The sequence below is a fragment of the Poecile atricapillus genome, chromosome 4 (assembly GCF_030490865.1).
Source record: "Poecile atricapillus isolate bPoeAtr1 chromosome 4, bPoeAtr1.hap1, whole genome shotgun sequence".
Classification (NCBI taxonomy): domain Eukaryota; kingdom Metazoa; phylum Chordata; class Aves; order Passeriformes; family Paridae; genus Poecile; species Poecile atricapillus.
Genome location: NC_081252.1, coordinates 5,695,603 through 5,701,602, shown reverse-complemented (window position 1 = coordinate 5,701,602; position 6,000 = coordinate 5,695,603). Strand labels below are relative to the sequence as shown.

The following is a 6,000-nucleotide window of genomic DNA, read 5'->3' as shown; positions in this document are numbered from 1 at the left end:
TTGATGTCCTAGTTTGCATTTTCATGCCACCATGTTAAAATTCAGACCAGAACCCTTTACCTCTGCTGCTCAAAGTAGCAGGTGCCAAAATGCTCATTTCAAGGTGAAAATTAGCATCTTTGAATATTCAGAATTTGGTTTTTCACTTACAGTCTCACTATGGAGAAGATCTTGCTAAGAGAAAGCTGAGTCACGGAAGCAAGTGTTGCATTTTGTTATGAACACAGACAGCAAGGCTCAGTGCTCCTGTCATCTACTGCAGAAGCCCAGAACTAGTTCACATGAAAATCTTGCTGGTAGGATAAAGAAATATCACCTTCTTAAGCAGAAGATTTAGCACTCTGAACAGCACTGCTGGGCAGTCACAATTACAGGCATCTGCAGGCAACCAGCACAAAATAGCTGCATCTGAATAGAGATCTTCAGTTTGGATTGGCTTGGGGGGTTTATCATGGCTCTGCTTGTTCTGTTTCAGGTTTTTAAATTCACTAACAAAGTGCCACTGATGACAGAACAAATACTGTGAGGAACCCCAAAGACATGAAGCACACCTCGAGTTCCTACCACTTGCAGCTTTCTTTCGTTTGTTGTTTCATTGGTAAGAATAAATGACCAAATTCTTGACTTCTGTAAATCACGTCACCCTGATAATTTAATGGAAACTCTTCCAGGGAACACAGCCTACTAAATTCTTCACAGCAGTTCTCAATCCAGTAAAAAAAGACGCTCAAGTAAGAAACTAGGTACCTGCACAGGCACATAAAACTGCAGAGAATTTAAAAATAAAAAGTCTATTAAAGTTGAGTCATGACTATCAACGCAATTTTTAAAATGACAAGAAACTTTTCTGCACTGTGGTAATACCAAGACCAAAGGAATGGGCTCAAATGAAATATCCATAAATAAGTGAGGAATTATTCTCAAATCAAATTTGTCAAAGCCCAGTAGGAAAACTCTGGTTTAGTCTTATCTCAGGCCCGTGCTAGGGCAACTGCTTACTGTGACCCTTGAGTAGAAACAATACAGCTGGGTCAAATTTATAAGTAAAAACATCCTGTTAAAGGGTAACAAAAACCCTTTTCATCAAGAACTACTAAAACAGAGCCAGTTCTGGGTTGAGTATCCATCAGTATTATTCAGGTAGATCACATTTTCTGGGGACATATTTTAAATAATTCTCTTCTAATAATCCCCATCATTCCCATCCTGTTCTTTACCTGCCTGGACAGTGCCACGGTGCTGGTGACATGCTGGTGATTTATTACACAAAGGATGAGTTTTAAATGAAGAGCAGAAAAAAAGGAGGCATATTGTTTAGTGTATTACTACAGACATTTAAATCTCACATGATTAGAATGCTGCTTAACTGCTTTGAACATAAAGGTCTGCTCTGGCCAGTCACTAAGAAATACAAGTTCCTCAAAGGAAGCATTCTGAAGTCATTTTAGCGTTACTAGAATGGAAATCTTTGGATATAGAGATGATATGGTAGGAAGCAGCAAAGTGCAACTGAACACAACCAAACCTGGGGTGAACAGCAGGGCTCAGATTGTTAAATCAGTTACAAAAACACCAAACAAGCGTCCAAACCCTGAGCATGCCTACTTACACCATTATTTTACTGACTGAAGTATTCAACAGCACAAAGGAGTAAATCCAGGCTGAGAATGAGACCTTACAACTGCATATTAAAAAGATATTTTCAGCTTGTAAAAATGGTGATATGAGACATGACAAGGGAAGTCTTTGAGACCCTTTAATATCACATAACAAACTCTGCAATGTGTGAATATTGAAGGGCTTATATTCTCTCATAGCTGTGAAGGAAATAAAAAAAAAAAAAAAGGCAATGGTTTAGGCAGCACAGCAATTCTGGTGGATAGAAATTCTTTTCATTCTTTTTCAAGTCCTTGAGGTAAGCAGTTCTCAGTTTCTACTGTAACATCCTTAGCTCCATGCTGTATTGCCTACTGCAGCACTAGAGACACCTTTGAAAAGTCTCTAGTGATAGAGATCCAGGATAGAGATCCACACATGACAGTTTGTCAAGAAAAAATATTTATAACCATTAAACGTACAATGTTTAAAAATAGTTTAAAAGAAGGCTCTGAAGACTTCAACAGAACACAGAAGTTTGGTTTAGTCTTCACATCACTCTTTACCTTCACACAATACTTTCTACAGGAAGAGCTTTAAGCTCCTGACATCACACAATTTTTCTGAGATAAACCCTGTAATTCTTCAGCAATTGCAGAAACTTCACTATCTAAACAGTAAATGATTTGCTCAAGGTCTCTGAGATAAATGTCCAGCACACTGTCTGGTCCATGCCCATACCATTACTTCCCTTTTCTCCTACAGCTGCCAAGAATAAAGAGTTAATAAGGCAGAGTTCAGCACCATTCCTTCAGAGAGAACTGCCTGGGATGCTGAGAGCGAGAGAAACCCCGTTTCTTTCACTTACCATTTTCTTAGGAAGAGAAAACGCCACCACACCAAACCCTGAAGCAATTATCCAGCACAGCACACCAGGGAGTGAATTGAATAATAGAAAAGTTTTCTGCCATTTCCCGAGGGTTGCACATGACAGCTGAAACGAGCAGCAACACACATCCATTTCTGATGGGATCTGGGGAATCCAAGCAGCTATAACCACCTGAAGTTATGAAGAATTACCGCACTAGGCTGACAAATTTTGCTCCCCAACAGAGCCATAACCAATTCTCACAAACACCAGAGGGCAACAGCGTCGCGCAGAACGCCGCGAGGAGAGCGAAAGGGAAAAGCCCGGCCACTGAAGGGCTGCTGCGGGGACCGCGCCGGGCAGATGCCGAGTGCGCCGGGAAACAAGAAAAACCAACCCAAAGCCCAAGAAACACCAGCGAACAGCCCCGCAAACGCTGCCTCCGCAGCGGGAGCCTCAGCGCCGGGCAGCCGCCCCGTCCCGCCGCGCTCCCGGCCCGGGCGGTGCCCGCAGCGGAGCGGGAGCCTGCGGCCGGCTCGGGCACAACTTTGCCGGGATCAGGGGGCCGGCGAGCGCCGACTTTATTTGGGTTAATGTTATCATCGTCAGGACTCAGGTATCTACAGCTTCTTGGCAAACATCTTCCTTGGGCAGCTCCCAGCTTACTGCGAATCATTTCTGATCTATCTCATCTACTTCCACTTGGCTAATTAGGGTATCCATGGTCTTAATGCTCTTTTCTCTTTTCGGATGTCCTCCTTACACACTTGGAGAAAAACTCATTTCTTTAACTACTAGAAGATGCATATAAACATGTCTGTCTAATGCTTTATTCCTGTTAGTTCCAAAAGGAGAAGAAAATAACACAGCATGCACTTGCCTGCCTTTCCCCACATTTTTAAAAAGGCAAGTCAAGTCACAAATAAAACAAATTAAAGAAAATTTTCATTCCACATCTTAATGCATATTAATTCCACAGCCTTTTACAAGAGACAGGGAACACAGTCACATCCTGAAGCTTCAGCTGGCCTGGTTTTATGGAGCCAGCTTAAAAATAGAACTGCTTTTCTCTACAAGAAACCAAAACAAAGAATTTAAAAAAAAAAAAGAGACCATTTTTTTCTGATCTCTTGTTCAGCCTTCACCTGCCAGAGAGGGTCCTTCTGCTCAGGGAATAGCTCAAAGTACTTGTGAGCCAGCTGGACTGGGGGGAGGGTTTGCAGTTTCAGGTTTGTCCAGCTATGAACGAAGTTGGCCAGATTCACAAAGGTGTACAAGCCCAGGCGGTCGTTGCCATCATTGGACAAGTGTGTCATGAAGATGCTGATCTGTGGGAGACAAAACGAAGAGCACACCTCGAGTCCTTGCATCACTAGGTGGCAGTGCAGCCCCAGGTAATGTAAATCTCATTTGCATTTTGCTCTTCAATCAGAGCAGCAAGCCTTGGATCACATTCACACAGCCCTTACTACCCTGGCCCCTTCTGCTCGAGTCAACTCAATGCAATCAACGAGGAAAATGCTGAACATATCCCATGAGCTCTGGGAGCTGCAGGATGTGCAACACTACCCTGGGCTTGGGCACCACTGACAGCACCTTTATGTGCATTTAATTCATAGGATACAGCAAAAAAAAAAAATACTCACTGCTTTACTGTAAGAGGAATACAAATGCAATGTTAAAAACATCATTTCTGGTTTCATGGAAGAGTAAAGAAGCCACAGACAAGGGAAGCAGCTGAGGTCTGTTGCTGTGACTTCCATCTCGTGGCTGCAAGTCTAAGTTTCATAGAGTAAATAGCTCATCTCTTCCACAAAGGTATTCTGCAACACTGGCCTGACACACACACACAAAAATACCTGAAACCTGAGTACTTTCAAATAACTGTGCATAAAATATTCCCAAACAAAAGCCCCCAAAAGTTTTAAGGCAGGTGGTATTTTCCTCTCCCAGGATCTGACTCTGAAGGTGATCCCCAGAGAGACCCTCCCGCTCCAGCCCTTGCTCCAACTGCACTTCCTCACTCTCTGCTTCCGTGAAGCTTTCTCACATTTTGGGGGCGTTTTTGGAGTCACCTGAGCTGAGCTGATGAGCAGACCAGGAATATACACAGGTTGAACTCTCAGGGACTGAGGAAGGGCTGCAGACAGAACCTTCTGTTTTCTACAGTGATCCCTGTCCAAGGAAATTTTGTACTGATGCAACAGTCTGCTCTTACACTGAAATTTGCACATCCTCGCCTCTCCACCACTGATTTCGTTCTTGAAGTTCTTTTCAAAGTAGAACTCAGCCAAGATAAACTCTCCAGACTAATTTCCACTAAAAAATTAGAAACATGACTCTTTTTATAAATAAATCTGCTAATGCCGTGAATGAGCAATTTCTATTTCAAGTAAGACCTGATGCAAGCCACTTTAAAAAAAGCAAAGCTTATCATGGTTATAATTCTGAAATGAGTTCAGGGACTGACATTAATCTTTTGCAAAGGAATTCCAGTCCTCAGCTTAAAGAAAGAAAAAGAAAAGAATGAAAAGCTGGTATTTACAGTAAAATCAAAAGATACACACTGCTAAATCACTAGGAGGTGATCTTTCTTTGTGGGTAGGACTGAGATTGAAAACCCCTTCCCTTTAGGCACCAAATGGATAACCTTTTCAAGTTTCCTTTTTTATTTCAGTTCTCCAAGCAGGAACAGAGCAGCCACAGGACTACGTTGTTCTCACTAAAGTCACAAGCAGCAGGTTTCCATAAAAAAAGGTTAACTTGCTTTCCTGACAGCCCCTTTCTTTCCTACATGTGGGCTGACCTCTGACATTTTTAATGTCAATTCACCTCCTGGCAACTCCTCACCTGCCAACAGCTACTGCACTGCCATGAAAGAAAAAGCGAGAGTAGTTGGAAAGATTGCTAGTTCACGGAAATGATTTCTCTGAAGAGAATATCGCCATCATTTTAAGAATGTCAGTACAGGCTGAGAAACTGACTCATTGAATTGAGTATTTGAATATCATCATAAATAATTTCCAGCATACAAAACTCTGAAAGTGAAGGGGGAAGATTACCAGAGACCTAAGTTCCAATTTTAGTTTTATTCTTCAAGTCAAATACTTTATGGTTAATTATTTACAACACAAAGATGATCAAATGCTGGTTGAAAACTTAAATGGCTGAGTCTTGTAAAGAAATCCATACTTAGCCAACCAGATACATGACTTTACATTTTAGAAAAAACTCTTCTAGATGGCATCAGAAACACCATAGATGAGCTGAGAGGGATGGTGGATCACCCCCCAGCTCCCTGTGCAGAAGGATGGGAACACATATCAATCCTCTTCCATCTGCAGGTGGTGCCGTTTCACACCAGGACAAAACACAATGATGATTTTTTTCCCTTCCATACTGGCTTTAGGATGCTTTGATTTGCTCTATCATACCACGTCCTGAGCCATTCAAACAAGTTCTAATTAACAAGAATCATTATTCTTTCTCTGCAACTAATAGCATGCTATGCTTCTGAAGATTTGCTCTCTTGGAAC

General features: G+C 42.0%; 1 pseudogene; it reads right to left on the bottom strand.

The window, feature by feature from the left end:
• Positions 1-3,293: 3,293 nt before the first annotated feature.
• LOC131578665 (bifunctional heparan sulfate N-deacetylase/N-sulfotransferase 3-like) overlaps positions 3,294-6,000 on the bottom strand; it is a 32,860-nt pseudogene continuing 30,153 nt past the window's right edge.